General features: G+C 34.7%; 1 protein-coding gene across 1 annotated transcript in view; it reads left to right on the top strand.

Annotated features, from left to right (window-relative positions):
• The first annotated feature begins 1,079 nt into the window (after nt 1-1,079).
• The window catches only part of LOC145663712 (uncharacterized), a 404,258-nt gene continuing 380,160 nt past the window's right edge, over nt 1,080-25,177 (top strand). The window contains exon 1 of the mRNA XM_081729804.1: nt 1,080-1,177. The gene's annotated coding sequence lies outside the window, so the exon portion shown is untranslated. The remainder of the gene's footprint in view (nt 1,178-25,177) is intronic.

Here is a 25,177-nt window from a genome sequence, read left to right as displayed (position 1 = left end):
CGATAAAAACCCAGTTCGAAATACTTGATAACTATATCCAAAAGTTAATTTCAATCATTTTATCAGTTTACACGTGATTCGATCATAAACAAGATCAGTAGTATTTTTTATATAATTAGATTACGAACGTAGTTTATTTCTGTCATTAGCTTACGTTTTCATTGATCGCCTTTCACGCCCCACAAGGGGTGCGCTGAACAGGTTGGAAACCATGTCAAAGTGTAAAGGAAAGAAGTCGCAGAGAGCATATAGGACTGGAAGTATTGGCGTGTGCAACTAAAATGGACAAAAATAACGATAATGAAACGGAATATTAAGATAATAATAAGTCTATTATGAGGAAATATTCTGCATGCAGGAAAATTAAATTCTCTCGCATACAAATTTTAATGTTCGTCAATGGAATATTTGTCCGTAATTCGATGCGTTTTTGGCGAATATTTTACTCTTGTAATTTGAGTCACTCGCAGGAGGCGACGCTCGTAGGTCGAAGTACCAATGTACTTAAATGTATGGAAGTTTCATTAGCTTAATGTGAACGACATATACAATTTATTTATTTATTTTCTATAATCTAAAGAAAAGGATATAATTAATTTCTACATTGCACACTGTTTTCTAGACCACGCACTTTGATTCTATTCGCTAATACACAGAAAACATTCCCTTACACATCTGTTCTTTCCAAATAAAAAAGGAAAAAAAAATCATGTATCTTTCACCGTATAGAAAATACACATAGACGTTATGACATAATATTATAAAGCAATTTCTCAATGAATTGGAAAATACAAGCTAAATGACCTTTTTCAACATGTTCTCTTGAACGTAATATAAGATCGAAACAGAACGCGTGGAGCGAACGCCATAAATTTTCCGTGGCTGGGGTTTTTTGATGTTTGCGGAGAAAGTGCTCCAAGAGTGTCAATGAGATTTAAGAATTGTCCCACGAAGGGAGACGGGCAGAGTGGGTGCTCCATTTTTTCCCTTTCTTTCTTACTTTTAAAGAGGGAGGGAGGTGCTCACATAGGGAGGGGGCGTTATGAAACAATCAACATCAGTTTAAGGATTGAGATCAACGTCTCCTTTCAGTTTCGTTGAAGGCGCAGAATGTGTCAGAACTTCTTCCACTTGTGTCACTGATATTGGCTTTTTGCTTGAACAATAGGAGCAACCGGTGAGTAAGCTACTTCCTGCATTCACGCCAAACAACGGTTCACATTGTGGGATCCACATATGCATTGTTCTTTTCCATACGTTTTTTGTCATCTGAAACATCTTTAAGAAATCAAAAAATTGTGAATCGTAAATATATTCTAAAAATATTCAATTTGCTTTACATATATGTAAATATATCTACAATTTACCCTTGAATTGAATTTGAATGGTGCGAGGTGTGCTGTGTATGTGGGATGTGCATTGAATGAAAGTGCATCTGTATCAGCGATGAAGTGATTGGACGAATACGTGATTTTTTTTTTATGTGTGTGTTTTTAGTGCAGGACTTCAAGGAAGACAAGTGAAAATTTGCAGTAATTTGTCGTGTTCGTGGATTGTGATTGTTTCTTTTGTTTTTGCAAGCTTCAAGGAAAACGTAATAAGAGGTAATACAAAATATAAAAATTGAATGACGAATTAGAAAGAGAAACCAGATGAAATAAAAGCGATAATAAATATTATACATTGCAGAATTATACGTGTCAGGAAATCAACTTAACTTTCGGTGTGATTTATACATTGCAGAATTATACGCGTCAGGAAATCAACTTAACTTTCGGTGTGATTTTCAACTGTCTGTTTCTATAGAAGATATAAAATTCTGTACATTTTACATTGGGAAGAAAAGAGATTTAAATTTTTAACATAAACTAATCAATTTTTACTTCACCAGAGTTTTTTTCTCATAAAGGCATACTCTAATTTGCCTTATAATCAATAATGGATCTTGAGGGGAACCACATTGGTAAAGTAATAATAGTAATAATAATAAAATTTTCTGGTCACAATCTGAGGAAAGAAAGGTTAAATATACATGTAACGTATTTTCTTCCCTATGTGGCTACCCAGAAGAGCCGCCACTGCACGTGATATACCCAGTGTTACTTGAAGAAACTTCCACTATGAACAACATTCTTTACTTTATCACACAAAGTCTATTTTAATGTTTCGAATCTTCTCTCAAGTAGTTTCGTAGTTTCTGGAAGTAGGATTTCTTTCTTAGTCAAAGAGATTAAGAGTTTTAAATAAAAAAAAATATTTCTTTTGTTTTCTATTGTATGAATATGTCTACGGCCGGCCAAATGGGTTTTAGTTGTATAGTGTGTATATAGCACATCGGTAGCATTGCTTATCTTTCTGCTTTTTAAAGACCTATTACATGCAGATATATCACATTAACTCAAACAATTTATCAATGAATTTTCAAATTTAGGTAATCTCTAATTCTTGAAGAAAAGATGTTAGTAGTTCACAATTATACATGCATTTCTTTCGTGACAGAAATGAATTCTTTTCCTCATTAATTCAATGCTGTTCAAACAGAATTACAAACAAGAATTGTGCATATCCTATTCACTTGCTGTTATTACAAAAACCAACATAATGGTCAAAGAATAACGGCCTTTATGTTAACTATTATCGTCAGAGCATTCATTCCTAACTAGTATTATATTAAGAGAGTGTGTACTGCATCATGATGGCTTAGTGGTAGAGTAATCACCTCTGAGTAAGAGATTGACTTACGTCATGTGAAGAGATTAAGTCATGTGGAGTTGTGGTGTATTCTGTCCATCTTTTTTTTTCTTGGAGTTTTCTCGTTTTTCTTCCAGTATCTCCATTTGGTATAATATGTATTTAAGTGGCTGTCTGTTCCATGGTAATTTCCGTAAAACGTAATATAAATTAGTATGGATTTTCTTTAAGGGTTTGCAGTTTTTTAGAGGTGAAAAATTGGTCGAGAATAAAGAGTAATATGTGGCAAATTAAACCTACACCTAGGGGGTTAGCCAATGTACATAATTTGATGATAAAAAACCGTTTTCAACAGTGGTGACACCAGATTCCCAATCATCCCCATCGGTGGAGGTTCAAATCGATTTAAAACGGGCTGAACGTGAAAAAATTAAAACCCAACTTAGAAGCTTGCACTTAAATATAATGCAATCTAAAACAATTTTTAGCGAGCTTGCTTTCTGGATGAGTAGTTCCTGGTTCAATTCGTGACGAGGATACTTAACGGAAGAAAAACCCGAGTATGATTCGAATTCCATTTTAAGAAATAGATCCTGACTCATATAATTTCAATGCTGAAAACGAATGCTACCTCTATATAACCGATCAAATTAATTTTCGATGAAAATTTGAGAAAAAATTATTCGATTTTGATGTGATATATAATAAATTTTCTTTGTAGCTTCCCAATTATCATCATTACTTGGAATTGAAATCTATTTAGAATAAGAAGTAGTTGTACCCAAATGATAAGAAATATATTCCGCAATAACTTCCATAGACATTCTTATAGTTTTACAAAACATAACACATGCTCTCTTTGAAAATTAAATAATTACCCTTAGTGCTAGCTATAGAAATTAGTCAGGAGTAGAGAAGACAAGCTAGTTCCTTTTCTTGTGGAAACCGATATGATTCCTAAACATTTAAGTGATGTTTACCCAAATAAAACAGGCATGCATTGTTTGAGGCTTCTTACTGGGATCTATTGCTTAGGGTTAGAATAGAAATAGAATAACGGAAGAATTCAGGCACTTAGGCAGAAATTTATTTCGAGAGGGGATCCAAATTCAATATGAGGAAAAATTATATGGAACATTTATAAAAAATAACACAAACTTATTCTAAATTTACAGAAAAGTCGGGATTTCGGGTGAGGTCTGGATCCTTAGGACCCATTCCCTTGCCTAAGTCCCTAGAAGAATTTACAGCGTGAAAAAAATTCCTGAATACTTCTAGCAAAAAAAAATTCGTGATGGTGTGCGTTTTCTCTTAAGAATTATCTTTGCTTCTTGGGATAGAAAAAAGTGACAAGAGGAATTCCCTCAATTTCGAGAAGAGAAGGGCAACTTCGTGGCTAAGTGGTTAGCGTACGCAGCTTTGACATGGGAGGCCCGGGTTCGATTCCCGGCGTGAGCTCATGTGCTTCGGATTCTACGTTAATTAGTAGGTCCCGTCTCATATACCCTCACTGCTCAAAGGGACGTTAAACTCAACTCAACTCAACTCAATTTAGAAAAGAAAAAACTTGGTTCGGTATACAGTTTTTACTATCTTTCAGCGAATTGCTCACGTATATTTGTATGGAGTTGTAGGATAACACCATAATCTTATTGTGACGTCACGTCATTTCAGGCTTTACTTCGCAAACTTCTAATGTTGTAGCACATGTTATAGTGTACTAAACAATGGTTATTACCTAGGTATTATTTCAATACACAAGACAAATAACATAGCTAGATACTCAAACTATTCCTTTAGTTAATACTTTTGCTTCTATATTATGACATGCTTCGGAAGAGTATGGTAAAATTCTCTGAGCTCAGCGGTCTGCAAATTATTACTTTTCGGGAAGGAAAATGTCGAGAAAGGGAGTGGTTTTGGCATTTATTCCAATACATTTTGATAACTTACAAATAAGGAATAGGAGATTGAATTGAACAATCATACTAGGAAAAGTACTTTCTGGTGTCTGAGAAGAAGTTAGTTACTGTCCGATGCGACTGTTAAAATCAAGTGCCTTAGATATTTTCTCATAGAATTCAAAAAATAAAATTTTGTTTATTAAAATGGAATATTTTAAAAAAATTCAAGTATTTCTTTCAAGAGTTTATTGAAGGAATTGGAGTAGGCCCTATTTTAAGAAATACTACACAATAATTTAAAATTGCAAGTTCCTAACTAACTAGTAAATTTTGAAATCAACTTCTAATAAATTAATTAAGTTTTCTTTCTTTTTCCTTCTAATTTTTGTCAAAGTTTGATAGAAAATTTTACAAAACTTGGTGTGTAATAGTGTAGTTAATGTTTATATACATATCCTTAGTATAGTGGTTCTGAGTTCGATTCCGAAATTGTCGATTCATCCAGCATCGTCTGGGTACTGGCGAACTATTTAAGCGAAGGTCTAGAAGGCTGGAAGTAACTGCAATGATACTGTCCATACACTACCCAATCTGAATTCACCTAGCCGTCTATACCTCTTCGTAGCTTTATAAGCAGAGAATTTTAGTGTTTAGAAGAATTATCATAAAATCATATTTTAAAGAAAATCTGATTTCCAATGAATTGGTTTCCATAAGTGTTATCAGTGCTTTTAATCAATTAAGGATAAATACACCCGTTCATTGCTTAGTACGTAATAATGTAAATGTTTACTTTTTTCTTTTTCTTTTGTTTTCTTTTTTTTAAATAACTGATAAATTATCAGAATTGTGCGAACTTCTACGTTCTTAAAACTGATAGTTTAACTTAATGACTTTGGCAACTGTATTATTAATATACACATAGAAGTTTAGCTATATCCATGGTGCGAATTATCGGGAGGATGAGGATTTTCCTCCTCAATCAAATTATGACACTCTCTAAAAGGGGGGCACGGTGGCTCAGTGGAATAGCGCTTACCTCTGGTGCGTGGAGTCTCTCGTTCGATCCCCAGCCAAGTAAGCTTGTGGTGGACAACATCGTGCTCGTGGGTTTCCTTGAGGTACTCCCACTTTCTCATTCCATCATCATTATTCACTTTCTCAATCACTGTCTCCCTTAGCCTTAGCATCATTTTATATTTCTCTAAAAGGCCCAGCCGGGATACTTGTTTTTTTTTTTTTTTTTTTCCTGAACTGTATAAGTGATGAAAATGTTCCAATACATTGTCGAATTTCATTAGTTTTCTTTTGTCCTTTCGTATAATTTTAACCTGCTACTGTATTCTGAAATGAAAGATCAAACTAGTCACTTAGGATTTGTTTTATTTTTATACTCACAGCTACTACAATATACTCTTTATTTTCCTCTGTTTTTATCGTTGGCTAATTTAACTTCTTTTTTTTATTGCGCCTATACTTCTCTCTTACAACCGTATTCTCATACCCTTCAATTCGTCGTCGGAGGTGAATTTGGATAACAATGTGACACTAATTATGTATAACGAACTCATGAGATGAAATCTTTCAGTTTCACGTCCCACGATTAAGCCGCGTATGCTACAGGAGACGGTGATGATAAGAATGAACGAAAATACTTTAATGAAGAAAGTAGGAGAGAACCTCCAAGGAAATCCATGCACAAGGTGTTTCTTCACTACAAATCCGTATTGGTGTAAGCTGAATCGAATCAAGGATCTCATACACCAAAGGTGAACGCTCTGTCGCTGAGCCACCGCGGCACCACAACGAAGCCATTTATGGATTTGCAAACTTCTTACATTGTGTGTAGATATACAATGTAAGATACATTCAATGCTATGCTTCAAGCATATTCGATTATTTTATTTATACTATTTCTGGATCTATACTGGCATCTATGGGCTTTAGCCCGTCATGAACAGATTATCCAGGAACGGGGGAAGGAAGAAAGCAGCCTGGGACTTGTTTGTTAGGTACTGTCCGGGCATTTGCCTGGTGTGAATGTGAAAACTCCAGGAAAACCTCACTCAGAATCGCTGGCCTGAAAAAGGGGTTACACCTTTTCGATCGACTGTCCCCACCGGGAATCGAATCCCAAACATGTTCGAAGAGATTACATGCTGGTATATCAGGTAATATATAGTTAATATAGCTATTGTAGCTATTTTTTTATTATTTAAAACATTTTCTTTTTGTTTATTACTGCTCTAAAAAATCACATTTGTGTGTGTTAGGGTAAGGGTGACGTTGCCTCATTTGAATTGTTGCATTTGCAAACTTGTATGTCCTGTTGGGGCTCATTTTATTCCTGCAAACTTAATTCGCACACTGACTACATTTATTGTTAGGACATGAACGTGGCCAGTAAGTTTTGAATTGAATTGAATTGAATTGAATTTTATTGCGTTCAATGACCATTTACATTGGCTGATTGCCATATGGTATAGAACATGTCAATGATATTATACAAAATATATATTCATATTATTGCAAAAACATAACTACTTCTACAATATCTTCTAGGTGATAGAAAAACATGACAACATGTGGTTTCCTTGGAAGGATTATTAAGATACATCACTCACCCATACAGCATTTTTTTTACGAAGTAGAGAAAAAAATATAATGTGTACAAGAATTACATTTACGACTTAGCAGAACCTAGATCAGTTTGCAAGTATTTCTCCACACTATAAAAACAGTGGTTTAACAACAGAGTACGTACTGACTTTTTGAAACTTTCATGTTTGGAAAGAGATTTATTTTGATTAGGCAAAAAGTTAAAGAGTTGTACACCTTTGCATGCAATTGTTTTCGAAAACAAAATGGTATTATGAAGAGGAATTTGGAGATATGACTTCGTTCTCGTATTATATCCATGTTTATCTGAGTTCTTTTTGTATAGTTCTTGTTTCTTGTGGACCAAAAGTAATGTTTCGTATATATACAAGGAAGGAAGTGGAAGAATATTTAGGTATTTGACTAGCGTTCTGCAAGAAGTATAATATGAAGTATTAGTGACTATTCTTATCACTTTCTTCAGAGTTTGTGGTGGACAACATCGTGCTCGTGGATTTTCTCCTTTCCTCCCCCTTTCTCATTCCACCAATTATTTCATCATCATTCAATTGCTTTAATTATCGTCTCTCTTTGCTTAACAGGCAAAAACGTGAGACGATAAGCTCAAAAATTTCATTTCATATTTTTCAACTCTTGAAAATTAGGGAATCAAGTTTTTTGAGTGTCGACTGTATACACATCGTATGAAGGATAAAAGTTTTGTTCAGGTGTTAAGTACTACATACGATCGTATTATATGATCTAATATACATACTATATGTTGAACTACATGGTAAATTCAAAGAAGCATTTATAGTTAATATGAGTAAAAATTTAGAATATAATATACAAAGTGCCTTATAGGATTCCATTATGTTTCACTAATTATTCGTAATCAAAATTTTAAGTTAATTTCTGATCTAAGGGTCAAATTTGACTTTGGTTTTCACTCTATACACTCGTTTAAGACCAATTGTAGTCATGAACAAGTCTTTATATGAAAATCATTTATTGAAAAAAAAAAACGGATTTTTTTCCTCGTTTAGCAGCAAGTACTAACAAGGTATGTGGTCACTTCGGGCTTTGTTTATGTACTATATCGACTACATCTAAATATTTTTTAAAATACAAATTATGCTTATACTAATTTGAAACGTATACTAAACAGCAACGTAACAATTTCAATTTATGGAGTCTCTGGCATAGCACTTAATCGGTAGGAGGAAATCTTGACAATGTTATTGAAAGGGCAAAGAGGTCACAAGAAATGTGACTTGTAATTGATTGAAACATGTGTAGTACTTGCACTGTAAAGTAAATATTAAGAAAAGCACAAGTGAACACCAGAGTAGGTTTACGTTCGTCACTTTATGTAATTTTAAGTGCAATGAGGATGTTTGTTAGAATTTATATTTCGAGAACACAAAAGCGTCGCATTGACAACACAGACATTTTACAGTGTAGTTTTCAGGACGGAAAAGAAACCATAGTTTTGAGGGCTTACGCAAATGTTGGAGCACATATTATTGTGCATGACACAGATACTTCGATTCCTTATTCCCTGTCAAGTGCTACGCTACAGACTTCATAGTTTCTAAAATGTTACGTTGCCTATTGATAGACTTAAACCTAGTTATATTCATATTAATTAAACTTTCTGGACTAAGACTTAAAATAAGACAAAGGCCGTCAAAGTTGACGTCAATGTCACTCAAAACCTAGTACCGTGGGCTAGAGGTCTGCTCCCCCATTGTATATGTTCTTGCGGATATAATTTCTTTCTTAAGATGGCGGATAACATTGTGAATATTGGTGAAAAGCAAGCATTTTCGTGATAATTCTTCTAAACACTATTAATTATGGATGTTTTATTTTAAAATATGATTATTCATCTGGGGCGAGTAACCGCCAGAGTAAAATTGTGTTTTGCTGAATTTTCCTTCTCTCTTTGCTTTCAAAATCTTAAAATAAATATGAAGTGCTAATGTGATTTTATGCAAGTTTGCTTGTGGTGGCGTATTTCTTCTTTCTGAATGTCTTTTATTTTCATTTTACTATCATGTTCTGAACGAAGACGTACATGTCTTACGGATGGTGAGGTTTAAAATTAATTGAATTAATTAAAAATATTAATTATTATTATTAATTATATTATTATAAAATTAATTACATGAAAATGGAACTCACTATGTTTGTGACTTAATAACTCTTGAACCACCTGACTGATCTCGACCAAACTTTCAACATGGATGAGGTTCTGACCTGGGATGAATCTTACCATTTCACTATGACGGTGCAATTTATGAGAGGGGGAGAAGGGATATTTTAAAATGATCGAAAATGACCGATATTAGTGTCAAATCCATAGTTTTCGGGATCTCTGAGATGAACAGTAACACTTTCGATGCCGTTTAAATCCAAATTATGCCTCCATTAGTATTTTATGTCCAAAATGAAACGTATTCTCCCCGTGCAAACAACGGGTATTCTGCTAGTTAAATAAAAAGTAAAAATAGCAATTTGCTCTGAGTCAATTGACAAACAAATTTTACCAATTTGATAGGCCTAATTTTCTTGTCAGAAATCAGCATTTGAGGAAACCTTACAGGAGCATTACAATACTTGGGAGGCCAGCATGAAACACGTGTCGCTTCAGAAATGGAATCCAGGACCACTCACACCAAAGATGTGCACTTTAACAATTTGGCAAAATCGGAGTGCCGCACATACATACACAAATCTCGTTAACAGCAAGTAATGTAATCTAGGCTATTTAATCCTGAATACCAGTCACCAAACCCTACTCTCTTGTTGTTTTCTTCCTTTAAGAACGGACTGATGAATGTACTTCAAGATTTTGTAATCAATTATTGCATTCTACTACTTTTTGCTACTGTATCTTACGTTAATTATATATATATATATATATATATATATATATATATATATATATATATATATATATATATATATATATATATATATTTCGCTGATCATCAAAGTGCTGCTGTAAGAATTATGAGTGAAAGTTCGCGAGTTCTTCTTCGTTAATTCAGAAGAAGTTCCAGAGGACGAGAATGAAATAACACGAGGCTTTGGGAAAGCTGACAGAAGAGCTACCGAGCGAATGGCGGATTTTATGGCGAGAAATCTTTTTCATATAAAACATTAACAGGCAACTTCCGTGAAATTGGCATGCGATTTGAAAACGATGAAGGAAAAAAATCACACACTATCTTCTACTTTGGCAGGGAGAAATGCTACAGGGTGCCTAAAAATATATGTTACACTGCTTTGTAACAATTTTGGGCACAGTTGTGCTAACAAAATGAACAAAAGAATTCAGAACTCATATATAGGACTATATATTGATTTGGAGTTTAACATCATTTCCCAACGCCGAGGCTATATGAGACGTGGAATTGCACTTAAAGTGGAAGATGCACCAGAGCGACAATCGAACCCAGGTTTTCCGAGAACAGCTGGTAGTATGGTTTTCCACTTAGGAAAAGCTGTTATTTGTAATATGAATAATTATTACAAATATTTCATACACTATTTTAATATTATCTATTTTATTATATTTTTTAATTATTTAATTATATTTTTTGTTTTAATGCATTACTCAGTTTACTTATGTTAAGCGACCCTTCCACAGTTTCCATGGACGCTACGCCCCCTGAACATTAACCGTTTAACCACAAGGAATTCAGATTCAGCATCTTCATTCGTTTTTCTTACGTGCCCACATGAGGGACCTAGACCACAGTGTCTCAATCTGTGGTACGCTGCTTCACGAGCCGCTGATGGTGGTACGCCAGTGCAAAAGATTGAAAACACCTGACCTAGACATTATGTTTAGTACATCTTCGTGTTAGAAGAGGCTTTAAAAAAGCCGTAGTGTGCAACTAACGCATGATGTTCACTGAAATTCTAGTTGAAAATAGAGATATGCATGTTTAGAGTTTATCGCTCCTTTTCATAGCTTATCTAGGCATATAAAACTTGGGCTTATGGTTTGCTGATTTATTTATTATGCTTTACACCCGTTTGGTTTATGAAGTATATAATCTACTGTATTTACATAAAGTACACCACTACGTGATTCCGCTTCATGAAAAAACAATTACCACGGACAAAACTGGTCCTTTACCCACAAGATTAATCTTACTTCCGAGAGGGTTAGAAAGAAGCTACATATTATTTCACTGAAAATCGAACCTTTCTATAGCACTAAATCTTACAACGAAGCTATTTAGCCATGGGGAAACTCTGGTAGGTTGATTGATTTAGAGCAGTGATTCTCAACAGATGTGGAGCGAGATTCGGTGTGCGACGCGGAACTTTCTAGACAGTGTGACAATGAAGGTGGGAAACAAATAAAAGTAACGCTTGTTTAACTTAGTTCAATATAAAACTGAAAAAAATGAAGAAAAATTCCAAAGGTCCAAAAATATTTTTTTCAGTTATGATCAAGAATAGAGACCACTTATTATACTCTGATCAAACTTAGAAACGAATTAACAGTTCGAAAACACGTTAAAATTTGTGTTAAGGAGGGAAACCACGTCACGGTTTTTGTTTTTCTAAGATCACCGAGAGAGAAGATAATCATAAACGTCTTGGTGGTAGTTGCAAGTAAAAAATTACATCAACTTTACAATGTTGACGCCTTGTAATACATGTTCAAAAGAGCTTTTGTCAATCGACATGAAGGGATGCTTCAGCAGAATACTCATGACGTGACAGCAGGGCACCTGACATACTTCTCCAAGTGTCAATTCGCATCTTATTCTGATTTGAGTATAATGAGAATCTGCTGCACTGTTGCCAACACGTAGATTAATGTGTCCCCTTGTATTATAGGGAGCTAGCTTGTTTACCAGCGGGGGGTGAGGTAAAGGGGGAAAAATTTCAACAATTTTTCTGCCTGACTCTTGCAATACTCCCTTACCCTCCTTCTATATGTCAGCGTTGCCAGGGTTAAAAATTTGTCACATGAATGTGATTCTGAAGAGTTAGTGTGAGTTGGTTATTTGTTGTGTGCTGTTGTGGTTGCGGTTTCGTTGCTTATTATTCATTTGACAATGGCTTCATGGCGTAAGAGAGGGCAAACTATACACAGCGAAGCTAGAAAAGTAATAAGGAAGGCCATAGTGCAGTGCGACGAAGAAGCGAGGGAGAAAAAACTGAAGCATTTGTTATCACAGCCTAATTTGTGTGTGTCCACGTATACAGGGATCTTCGATAGGGATTGCATAATTGCATAAACCCTTTGAATTAAGTGAGTATTAGCTGAATTTTTTGACAATGCACTGGCAACCCTGCCCAGGACCGTCGAGTGACCGTTTCTTGGCGACGGGGTGGGGAACCTGCCAATCAACTCTGAATTTCTCAGCCTCTCATTAAAGTTAACTCCCTATAATACATTCAACAAAGGAGACGTAGAGTTTAACATCCCACATGAGTTCCACCGGGAATCGAACCTGGGTTTCCCACTCCTTCGTCCACGAGGAAGCTCCATAGAGCAGCACTGGTAATAAGATTAAAGGATTTTTCAAATACAAGCTACGTTACAATAGAGTGATTTTTAAAAAGGTTTGCCTCAGTAGCCTAATTTCATAAAATTGACAAGTTTGCGAGCGATTGTTACATTAAATTAATAACTGTACTAGTCCCTAATTAAAACCAATTTTTAATAAACATGCTGTATTGTTCCAATCTGACATATATTGTACACTTGCAAATTTATAATACTCACACGTCTAAAAGTATGTAGTATTTCCATACTCCATGTAGTATTTCTTTAAATTCTTTATCAGTTTTATGAGATAAGACTTTTCTTGAAACAGATCTCAGAACTAAAGTACTGACCACAGGCACAGAAAGCTTCAAAATGTTAAAACGGTAAAGAATGATATGATTCTATAGAAGAAAGGAAAGCAATAGTTAGTTCGCATTTCTACTCTCACCTCCACCCCCTCTAATAAGTATGATCTTTAAATGTAAGACGGAAATTTCGTTTTCTTTTTTTTTGGGGGGGAGGGAGGGTTTGATATCTTAGGAATCAAAGACTTACTTAATATTTCTTGTTTTTCTATTGCAGGTAAGTGTTCCAGATAATCCATTTCAACAGATATTTTTGAACTTGTTTAATATGTTTACTGGTGAGTACATTATATTTTATTCTTAGAAATATCATCTGAAATATGCAACGACCAACATCTATTTATTATTACAATGATTTAATTAGCTTACTTTTCTGTTAGTTAGTGTGAATTCTTGCAACTAAATGTCCTTACTAATTAAAACACTTAGGGCAGAGTCGTTCTGACGCGTGATTAGTGTCATACTAAAGATTTCGACTAACATGTGTTTCCTGCAGTAGTCAGACCTTTAGTATAACGCTAATCATATGTCAAAATGACGCTGCATAAGGCCTTTAAAGTTTTGTACAAATACGTAAAACCGATATCAAAACAACATTTTACATACTTTTTGCTCTAGCTTATCTGGTCTATTCTTTTATTGTAAAACTAATAAAACTAATATGGAGCGCCTGCTACTTATGCAAGCCAAAACCTCACTGTTGTTTGGTTGGTTGCCAATGACTAGGTGTTACATTGTTCTCATTCTCAAAACTTTGGGCATTTTTTTTTTTTTTTTTCGTAATAAAAGGAAAGAAGACTTCCACAACGCAATTAATATACGTATTAAATAAAGGGTTTGGATACAAAACCTCGCGGACCAAAACAACCTCGCCCCCAAAACCTCACGGTCCAAAATCTCGCCGGGCCAAAACCTCGCGGTCCTGATCTCGGGACACAGAATTTCGCCTGATCTAAACTACGCGGGACGTAATCTTGCCTGGGAAGAAATGTCGTCAGTATGAAACCTCGTCACGATGATTTCTTAGATGTAGAATGCTCTATATATTGCTATATGTATATATTTTGTAACAGCACGTAATTGCATTAAAATAATGGGAAGAAAAATTCTAACGCGTGGTTTGAAAATTTATCCTATATAAAAATGAAAATTACTATGTTTGTGACATCATACCTCTTGAGCCACTCGACCGATCTTGATGAAATTTTCAACATAGATGAGATTCGAGCCTGGAATGTATTTTATAATTTCATTTTGACGGCACAACGAAGGAGGAGATATTTAAGGAGGAGGGGAGGGGGAGATATTTAAAGATAAATAAAACTTAATAACTCTTGAACCACGAGACCAATCTCGATCTAATTTGCCACACAGATCAGGTTAGAGCCTGGGATTTTTTTTTTTTTATCATTTTACTTTGACGAGAAGGGGGAGACATATAGAAATACATAAAAATGAAAGTGGCTGTCTGTGACTTAATAATTCTTGAACCATCCGACCAGTCTCGATCAAATTTTCAACATATATGGGATTTGAGCCTGGATTTTTTTTTTTATTTCACTTTGACGGTGACCTTAGGAAACTCTAACAAAATCGAATAATATTTGAGAAAGTATGAAATAAAATGAGTTTTTACGTCCCTCAATTATGTCTTGTAGGTTAAAGGAGACGTAGATGATCAGGATGAAGGAAATGATAGAATGAAAAAAAGTGGGAGGAAACGAGAATACCCCGAGAAAGCCCACGCACACGATATTTGGTATCTTCTTCGTCTTCTTCTTCTTATTGTTTATAATATGGAATTGCATATTAAGAAACTCATCAGGTAAATTTTAAGGAAAGTTTTCACTCCGCAAAGTTTTGGCTAAGCGAGATTTTGGTCCGCGAGGATTTTGGACGGCGAGGTTTTGGCGTCGCGAGATTTTGGGCGGCGAAGTTTTGGCCCGCGAGATTTTGGGCGGCGATGTTTCGGCCGTGAGATTTTGTCCGTATACCTAAATAAAGAATAAACGAAAAAAATAACCGTAAGAAAACAGTTATAAACAATGCTTTCAAAAGAGACACTAAAAAGGGTATTTTTGGATGCTGAAGATTGAAGAAATAACATTAAAATTAAAGTTGCGAGCGAACCATTTCGCGAATATCAACGAACATTTTAGTTCTCTTAGGAAAATTGTTCATTCTTTTTCATCTTATTCTTTTTCATTTCTTAGGATTAAGATTAGGAATTATTTTCTGGGCTTTCGGTATCAATGGCCATGTTAGCCCGTCATGTATTAGGGATGATGTCCCCCGGCGATCACACTATCCGGGGAAAGGGAAGGAAGAAAACATTGAGTAAGAAAGGAAGCAGCCTGGGATCTATAAGTTAGGTACCATGCCGGCATTTGCCTGGTGTGAATGAGGAAAACAGAAAAATTGCACTGAGCATGGCTGGTCTGAAGAAGCTTTTACACTTTTTCGACCGAGAGTCCCCATTGGAATCGAACTCGGTCCTATTTGTTAATTTTTCTTTAACCCTCACTGTTGTCTAGTGGCTAGTGCGTGTGCCTTTGGTGCATGTGGTCCCGGCTTTGATTCCCTATGGGAGAGCAAACAAATAATTCTGTAATTAATCATTTAATTTCATTAATCATCCGTCCCCTTTAGCCTAAAAGACATGACCGTGGAACGCTAAACTGAAAAACGAATCATTTTTTAAATTTTACTTCATCAAAGGTTGCTGAGTGATAGAGGGCTCACCTTTGGTACGAAAGGTCCGTGGGTCGATAGTAGGCCATGTGAGTTTGTGATGGACAACAATCGTTTTTCGAGGTTCTCCCATTTCATCTATATTCTCATTCCATCCTTTACTTCATAATAGTTCATTTTCTTTATATATATCCGTCTTCTGTAGCCTAAACGGTACAAACGAGGTACATTAAGAGCTTTTCAATACAATTATGGCTTGAATTACTGAGTTAAATGTGCGTTCATTTTTGTGTTCTTCATTGTATTAAGACAAATGTTCTCTACATTCCCCGAAAACCTAGGGATAATTAATCAATCTTTCTGAATAAATTAATCCAAAATCCTAATTTGTTATTATTATGCTTTAGTTAAAAAGCATGATAACATTTCTTGGGCTTAAAGCACCAATAAACCAAAAATATCGAGAACTTTCCACCACTGATAATGAAAATTTTGATAGCTTTTCTTTCAACATTTTAAAATTCCTTGTCCATTAAGATAATACACTGCCTTACATAATGAAAAAAAAAATCAAACACTTTCTAAGTATGTTTATGTTTTCTTTCCATTCTTTGTTCATAAATAAAATACAGAATTATTTCTGGCTAAACTCACATAAACCAATTTAAAATATGAGGTAATTCTACACAGAACATTACCGTACGCAGAATTTCGTCAACGGAGGAAGATTCAAGCACTTAATTTAATTTTCTTTTAGGATAAATGTTGTTTTTGCACACACACACACACACACACACACACACACACACACACACACACACACACATATATATATATATATTCTGGTCGCTGGCACATTCTGGCAAAATTTATGGTCGCCAGGTTGCCATTAGCGACCAGAAATTTAGAGCTGGCGACTAGTGTTCGGGTACGAATGGTTTTTGACTAAACTCACAGGGCTGCACAGTTTCTGTTTCGCATAAAAATAATTGTCACTGAGTGAGAGGAAACATGGAGTGCGAAGTCTTTCTTTATGAAACCAAAGGCCTGAGAGGAGGACCTCTCATAATTTGTACGTGAGAGAGACTGACGACCATCATTTTTGGATTGGCGAGTGCGTCTGACTGAAATTTTGCGCACTGGTATAGAGTATCTCAGAATCCTTCAAGTTAGATAACCCAAAGTATTTTTTTATTCTGCAGGTTGCATACTGTTTAGTTTTTGCGAAGAGTTTATATTTCTGCTAGTATTTTAATATAGTAAATGTTTTAATGTCCCTTAATATCTTGCTCAAGGGAGGATTGACGGAACCTTAACGGTGCATCATCTTTATTTTCTAGCTCATCTTTGATTTTATGTGGGAAACAATTCTTCCTTTTTTTTTTTTTTTTTTTTTTTTGAAATGACCTGAAATCGTAAACGTTTTGGTTTTACTGATTCTTCTTTTTAAAAATCTATTTAAACGCTCATTGTTTTTTGCAAGTTAAGTTCTGTAATTTAAAATAATTTTATAAATCGACTAGCTTCAAGGCCCATTCCTTGCATATGGAGAATAGATTTATGAGAAATATGTAAGCCCTTTTTTCCGCTTCCCTTAGAATACGCATGGATATAAATGTCGACTTAAATGACATCGGAAGTATCACTATTCATCTGAGCGACCCAGAAAACTTTAAATTGGTCATTATTATCTGTCATTTTCGATGTTTTTTTTTCATGCGAACTCCTTCGCACCCACCTCCGATGGCGCTGTGAATAAATTTGGACTTAAACGGTATTCATCTTAGTGACTGCTGAAAACAATGTATTGAATACTAATATTGACCGTTTCACATTCATTTTATATGTCACCCTTTATCCCCTTGCCGAGATGTGCTAAAACTCTAAGTTAAGTCAGGGTCCACTAATGTACCAAAAATAATGAAAACCGATGCTGCCATCTAGGAGAAGCTAAATATCAAACGTCTTTATCTTCATTTTTTATTTATTTAGATTAAATTTGACTCAACATTGTAATGCAAAGAACATCACTCAACTAGACGAGAAGAAGACATCAGTAAAATCCCTATTCATTTTAAACAAAAACGAAAAGTGCCTCCCCATATGCGTATATCGGTTAATTAATGAGTTAAAACATATAGTGCAGTATATAAGATCGTTAATTTCACTTTTTTTAAAAAAAACTCTCATCCATACATTTAAATATACCATCTGGAAGGACAGTGACGGCAGTAGAGAATATCTGTCTAACTCTATGTGGTAACTGGCGAAACTCATCGATCATATAAAATTCAATTTGCTACTGCAACTCAATATATTTTGTGGCTGCCATCTTGAACAGTGATTTTTTTTCATAAAGAAATCCAGATCCATCAACATGATTGATGAGAAAGAAAGGTAGCCACAAACATACTTACTTTTCTTTTCAACTAAAGAATAACATTCATTTTTCGAATTGTATACATAATGAAAGAAGAAATGCCTAAGAAAATGTATCCATCCTGCGAATCCATTTTGAGCGAGCGAAAAATGTAAAAGAGAGAACTGTCGAAGAGGAAGGAACTCATCGGAAAATGTCTTTCCAAAGAGAATGTTTTATCATTCATTCCCACGTGGAAAAAAAAAGAAGAAAAAAAAGGATTCAACTGCCAAACAGAAATGAATCCGAAAGAAATTGTGTAATGAAAAGTAATGCTGACGCAAGAATGTTAGGATTCATGCACTAAACAATACAAACAGATTGAATATAGCATATACTTATAAAGGTAATAGAATTAAGTTCAAGCATCAGATCAGTACTTTTTTCCGATGTTTTGTACTGAAAGTAATTAAATATTCTTAAGAATACAACAGTGTGACATCTGTTTCGCGTGGCCCCACGTAGCGTAGTCGCTAACTTTCTCGCCTTTGATCCCGAGTTTGATTCCCGGTGGGGACACGGAGTCGAAAAAGTATAAAAGTTTTTTCTGGCCAACCATCCTGAATGAGATTTTCCTAGGTTTTTTTCTCGTTCATAATATGCAAATGCCAGGATGCTACCTCACATAATGGTCCCAGAAATGGCTCGGTAGAAAAAGATTTTCCACCAATGAAAAGGTAGAGTCTCAAGTTAATGGCTGTTTTGAGGAGCTCGACAGTTCTTAATATAAACAGGGTTTCGAAGCTATTGAACATCGCTGGGGAAAGTATATCAAGCTAAAAGGAAACTGTGTTGAGAAATAAAGATATTTTTTCCCAAATTTCTTGTGTTTTCTTTGTTAGGTTGGGTACTTTTGTGACTATGTTCGTAGATAATTTTCCAGCAAATTTTAAAACTATCTATTACTGTTGTAAGTAGACAAATTTTAGCGTTCATTTTTCTCAATTTTCTCGAAAACTACGCATGAGGAATTACGCTTATCAATATAATTTTGTTCCGCTCAATGAGATCTGTCGATTGGTATAATTTTATTTATTGCAAATGAGTTGAGTTAATTTTGAGTTTAACGTCCCACTCATCAGCGAGGGTATATGAGACGTGGACCTACTGATTAACGTGTAATCCAAACCCCATGAGCTCCCGCCAGGATTATTGCACATGAATAGGGGTCTAGTACTTCGTTAGAGTTAAGTATGGATGACGTAAATGGAAGATATAATGTACAAGAAATAATTAAAATAATTAACTAACTAAATAAAAGAATCTTAAAAAGAAAATAAAATCATTTTAGGAGAAAGAAAATAATTTTTAAAGGTGGATCAAAGATTCTTACTAAAATATCTATTACTTTCGGAATAAGTTGGTTGTTTTTACTTTCTTTTTATTTCCTGTTTCGTTTCTTTTCGTTCTTTTTGATGATTTATCGTGTTTGGTGGACTCATTGCTTCCGACTTTAACGTTACTAATAAGGACCGAGGTTATATGAGACATGAATCTATAGTTTATACGAGGGGCAGTCATAAAATTGCCCTAATGTTATTATAGTTATGGGATTTGTGATGCAACCGCAATGAATCTTGTGCAATGCAGTCCTTAGGTTGCCTAATTATGAATCTGACAAAAGTTAACGTCTTAACAGGCAGAGTACAAATATGGTATAACTGAACGGAGGAGTGTGACTAGTGATCAGCTGATGCTATATTACAGATCAAGTAAGGCGCAAATATCGAATTCATGTGCAAATTGGGAAAAATTTGATTCCGAGAGTTTGATAGCGTTATAAACAGTTTAGCATCTTTGGATGTTTGACTTTTCCCAAAGCTAAAAATGGGTCTTTTCCAACGTAGAAGAGATCAAAATTAACGCGGCGGCTGAACGTCGGACGATACCAAAAGAAGCCTTTCGTCGAAGTTTCCAGCAATCGCAGGAAAGGTGGAGCAAGTATGTGTGTGTTTCGAAGGTGCCAATAAGTAAATTTGTATTTATATTGTGGTAATAGAGAGCCACAGCACAATTCCTGGAACTTTTTGATTGTCATTCGTATGAGCAACCACAGGACGTGAACTCAGGTCTCTTGTATACGAGTACAAGGCTTTACCACACGAAAATAGCCCCATAATGAGATGTTATTTTCACGTCACTAACATTTTCGCCTTTCGGTAATAATGTTTTTGTTTTGTATCTTTATAATGTAAAACAAACATTTTTTTATCTACGTTATCAAAGGCAAACAACATAAAAGTTGTATCTATTCTTATTCTATAATGATATATATATTTTTTTGAGTGACCTACATCCTGTATGCTTGATGCGAAATGTAACTATTCTCTTCACTTTGTTTATGTTCTTCATGTTCCACTTTGTCTTTTTTTTGTTTTTGTTTTGTTTATTTATGTTTCCATTGATTATGTAAGATTGATGAGTCTTAACACTGTGACATAACGGCAGTCCTCACGTCTTGTATGCACAAACACTTAAAACAAACTTATGTTTGTGATAAAATAAAATGGTGGGTGTATCCCCGTTAAATTTCCCTTTTCTGAAAAAAAAAATATAGAAGCTGAGCTTTTAGTTTGATTTTTACAGGAAGAAACATTTGTTCGTTTTCATCAAATATTTAATGTCAACAGTTACAGAATCTTATACATAGATGCACTCCTCAAGCATATCTAAGTGTAATGAGAAACATATTTTTATTTTAATGTACACATTGGAAATAAAATTTAAGACATTTTCTTTTTTTAACTTTTGAGTGACGAAAAAGAGAGAAAGTATTGTAATTATTAAAAAAGAAAAGAAAAAGGAAAAAGGAAAAAGAAAAAGTAAAACAAATTTGAGATTTCAATCGATTTACACCTTTTGCCGAAAAACTGGTTTCCGGATATCTGTCCGTCTGTTCATCCGATGTTTAATATACCCGGACAAAATTTTAAACTTTAAGATTTTTTTAACATGAAATGAAATCTTTAAGTTTTACGTCCCACGATAATGTCGACTCTAGGGTAAAGAGGACAGTGATGATGAGAAATGAATGAAATGGTGCAATGAAGAAAGTGGGAGGAAACGGGAGAACCCCAAGAAAATCCACAAATGTCCACCACAAAGTTCACATGGTGCGAGTTGCGATCGAACCAAGGACCCTATGCCCCAGAAGTGAACTCTCTACCATTGAGCCAACTCCGCTCCGATTTTTATATAATTCTGCGCGAATAGGGTGGAGGTCAAATTTGCTTTCTACCCCCTTCCAAATAAGGGTAGTTACTGTAGGGTAAAAATGAAAACTTCAGAATTTCTCGAAAACTTCTCTAACGATATTGCTTATAATTCATAAATCAATATTTTATTGATAATACTATAATAGAGTACAAGTCACTTTTCCGACAAAAAAAAAAAATAAAATAAATAATAAAATAAAATAAAAAAAAAAATAAAATTAAAAAAAATGAAAGGGGTAGTTTACTCTTGGGGGTAAGTTCTGTTTAAGAATATGGTGGCCACAAAGACGGCCGTGACGGCCAATTCCCAAATTTCAAAGTCTACTTAGGAAAACAAGAATTATACTTGATGACAGGATATATCATTAATTACCTGACAGTTAGAAATTTACTCATGAATTACATCATCAGAAAAATGGCTTCCATGACACGGTTCATGAAATTTGCAAATACATTTCAGAAATGGACCTTCTCTGGCCGCAACCTCAGGCGTTCTTCAACTCAGGAATTGTTGTCAGGCGTCGGCGGTACACCTTGTCTTTAGGGTGGTCCCCATTAAAAAAAAATGTCAGGAACGGAAAGGTCGGGGTAGCGAGGAAGCCATAGAATGTCTCCAAACCGTGAGATGATGTTGAATTCTTTGAGAAATTTGCGATTGCAGCAAACCATTGACTGTAATGGATGCCATCTTCCTGATGTATTCCGTAAATAGATTTGTAATTGTCAGGTAATTAGTCGTAAGGTATGTCCACTCAGCAGATACCCTTCGTGTTTTCCTAAGCACCTCCTGTTATTAGTAACCTTTAAATGGGGAAGTCGGCGGCAGGCCATCCTGTATTTTTTATTTCATGAAATTAGTGCAGCAACTTTATTGCCGCACTTTATATGTGCACTGTACCTCTGTTTGTTGCATTACACGAAAAATGCAGACTGACACACAATCACAGTCATACGTCTTGCAAATAAAATCAGAAAAATAAACTCACTGCTGAACAAGACTGCACTTATTTAATAAATGTGTTTTTATGTTAAATAAGTGCAGTCTTGTTCAGCAGTGTGTTTATTTTTCAAAAAAATGCAGGCGTTCTACGAATATCGACCATTATACTACCACGCAGGTGAGAATTTATTTTCAATAATCAGTGTTTGATATCCTCCATTGTAGCCTAATGGGTATAGTCGAAGAGTCTCGGGCGTTCAGGTGGTGATTAGGAGACGTTCGACATCCAATGAAATTGCTGATTATTTCTAATGTTCTCGGAATTTTATGTTTGTGTCCCCATCTAAGTTTGTCAATGTAAAAAACATATGATAACCAAGTAAAACCAGAAAAACAGTAAGGTGAAAAGATGGAAACAAATTAGTGTGGAGACGCATTCGATAAATCACCGACGTTTAAAGAAATCGCTAAAGTGCTTATTTTTGTATTCTGGGTTCGATTCCCGCTGCGGTACTTCCCAGGGAACCTTGTAATGGTTCAGATCTCACTTTCTGGAAATTGTTTTGAAATATTAGATTCCGAGGGTGTTTATATAATGTTATGTTAGCATAAAGCATTTCAAAGAATTCAAATTTTCAAGCCCTGGTAACTTGGTTCCTATTCATTCGAAACAACTCATACCATGACTATGATATCCAATGCTAAGGTACTTTCGACGTGTATTATCCTGTGCATCTGCTTTATTCAGGTTCAGGTTCAGGTTCAAGGTATTTTCCTTCCTTCTCTTCGGTGCTGTATGTCCGTACAGGGTTTCCAAACTTTGGATGTTTTGTGATACCATAACATCCTTAGTTTGCAACACTGAATAACAAACATTGTATTTTAAGTTTTCATTTTACATATTGATTTGAAATATGTAATAATCTGACGTAGTGCCATTTGAAAAAATATAACTTTATATTGGGTTGGCAACATTGTTCGTTGGGTGTTTCTGTCAGGATGGTTATAAAGTACGTATCAATCAGCTTAGATTAAATAAATCTAGCCAACTTCGTAAACAACAATTTTATTTCTTTTTTGCCTAACGTTTTCTATGAAATGAAGTGCATTCATTGTATTCGAGTACGAGAAATCACGATTTAGCTGAGTTTCGAATTTGGAGAATAACATTTAGAAGCGCCTTGGGGAAGGGAAGGGGAAGAGAGGAAGTGTTCTACACAGAGAAAAATACATTGTCCGGACAGCGGTATATTGTACAAATATACGGAATCCTCTTGATTATTACAGAAATCAGTACGGAGCATACGTTATCCGTATGCTACATAGACACTGCCCTTAGATGTTACATCATGCCATTGTAGGATGTCTGACGTCTGACAGTTTTCCGTATATCACATGCATATACTTATGTTAACTTCGTCCGCTATATGTTATATACGTCCATTTGTATGTGAGATCCTGACCGCCTACATTGTTTCATACGGAAAGTACGTATAGATGAAACACTTATACAGAAAGTATTATAAAACATACGTTTTCAGTTATACGTCTGCTGTACGTTAAGTCCAAAAACTACGGGAATTACGCATGTAACCTATCTTTTTAAGTACGCCACCTACAATTTTTTTCTCAGTGTAGAACTTCAGTAAATCCCAAGTCTCATCAATGAGTTTCTCCTAACCAGAAAACAAAGAATTTATATACTTCAAATGCTTTTTATTAATGCAATCTTTTTGACGGTGTTAAAAACGGTCAATTTTGCTGGTAAATAGCCTATAAAAATCTTACACACTTGAATATGTTTGTCTACTATGTTTATTTGTATGATTTGTCCAGTATGTTTGTTTGTATGTTTGTCCGCTATACAAATCTACTTTGCTGTACAATTCTGAACTGTTTGAAAAAAAAATTAAAAGATAGTTAGTACCTATCTCGAACTGGATTTGTGTCATATCACTTCGAATAAAATGCGTTTTCTAAAGGAAAGGGAACAGGTTCAAAATTTATGACAAAATTAGAATATCTCGGAAGCTCTTCAAGTCAGATGTATACTACTACTACTACTACTACTACTACTACTACTACTACTACTACTAATACTACTACTACTACTACTACAACTACTACTACTAATACTACTACTACTACTACTACTACTACTACTACTACTACTACTACTACTACTAATAATAATAATAATAATAATAATAATAATAATAATAATAATAATAATAATAATAACTCATTATGTGTTAACAGTTCAAGAAGGACTATAGTAAGCAATTTGGTTTACATTCAAGTGTGTGGTACATTGTTAGCATATTATCCCCACCTTAATTACAGTAAACTTTCGATTGTCCGCAGGTGGATTATCCTCTTTGAGTATTTTTACAACTTTCTTTCTTTTTTTCTTTTCTTTTTTTAAATACGACGATAAATTACGGTATTAAAGGACAATCTACAACAGTAGAATAAGTTATATGCCCATAATTGTACGTTACAGCGTCAACCAAATAAAGCAGAGGTGTTTTAATACAAAAATACAAAAAAAAAAAAAATAATAATAATAATAATAGTTGGCCGATTTGTGTGTGTAGTGTGAAAAAATTAAACCAACAAGCTTGTAAGCACAGAAAACTACTGTTTATTAATTCATAATTGAATATACAGGCTCCCTACTGTAAATAAAAGTAGTTCAAAAGCATTTTCATGGTGATTTGTGCCCTTTTCTGGATATTTAACAGTTTATTAACGAAATTTGCTTACCCGCGGTTGCCGCACCACCCAAATTCCACGGATAATCGAAAGTTTACTGTATACCAGATTGCGC

The sequence above is a fragment of the Thermobia domestica genome, chromosome 1 (assembly GCF_964235325.1).
Source record: "Thermobia domestica chromosome 1, izTheDome1.hap1.1, whole genome shotgun sequence".
NCBI classification, from domain to species: Eukaryota; Metazoa; Arthropoda; class Insecta; order Zygentoma; family Lepismatidae; genus Thermobia; species Thermobia domestica.
The sequence above is the reverse complement of the archived record's forward strand: the minus strand, read 5'-3'. Positions and strand labels throughout refer to the sequence as shown.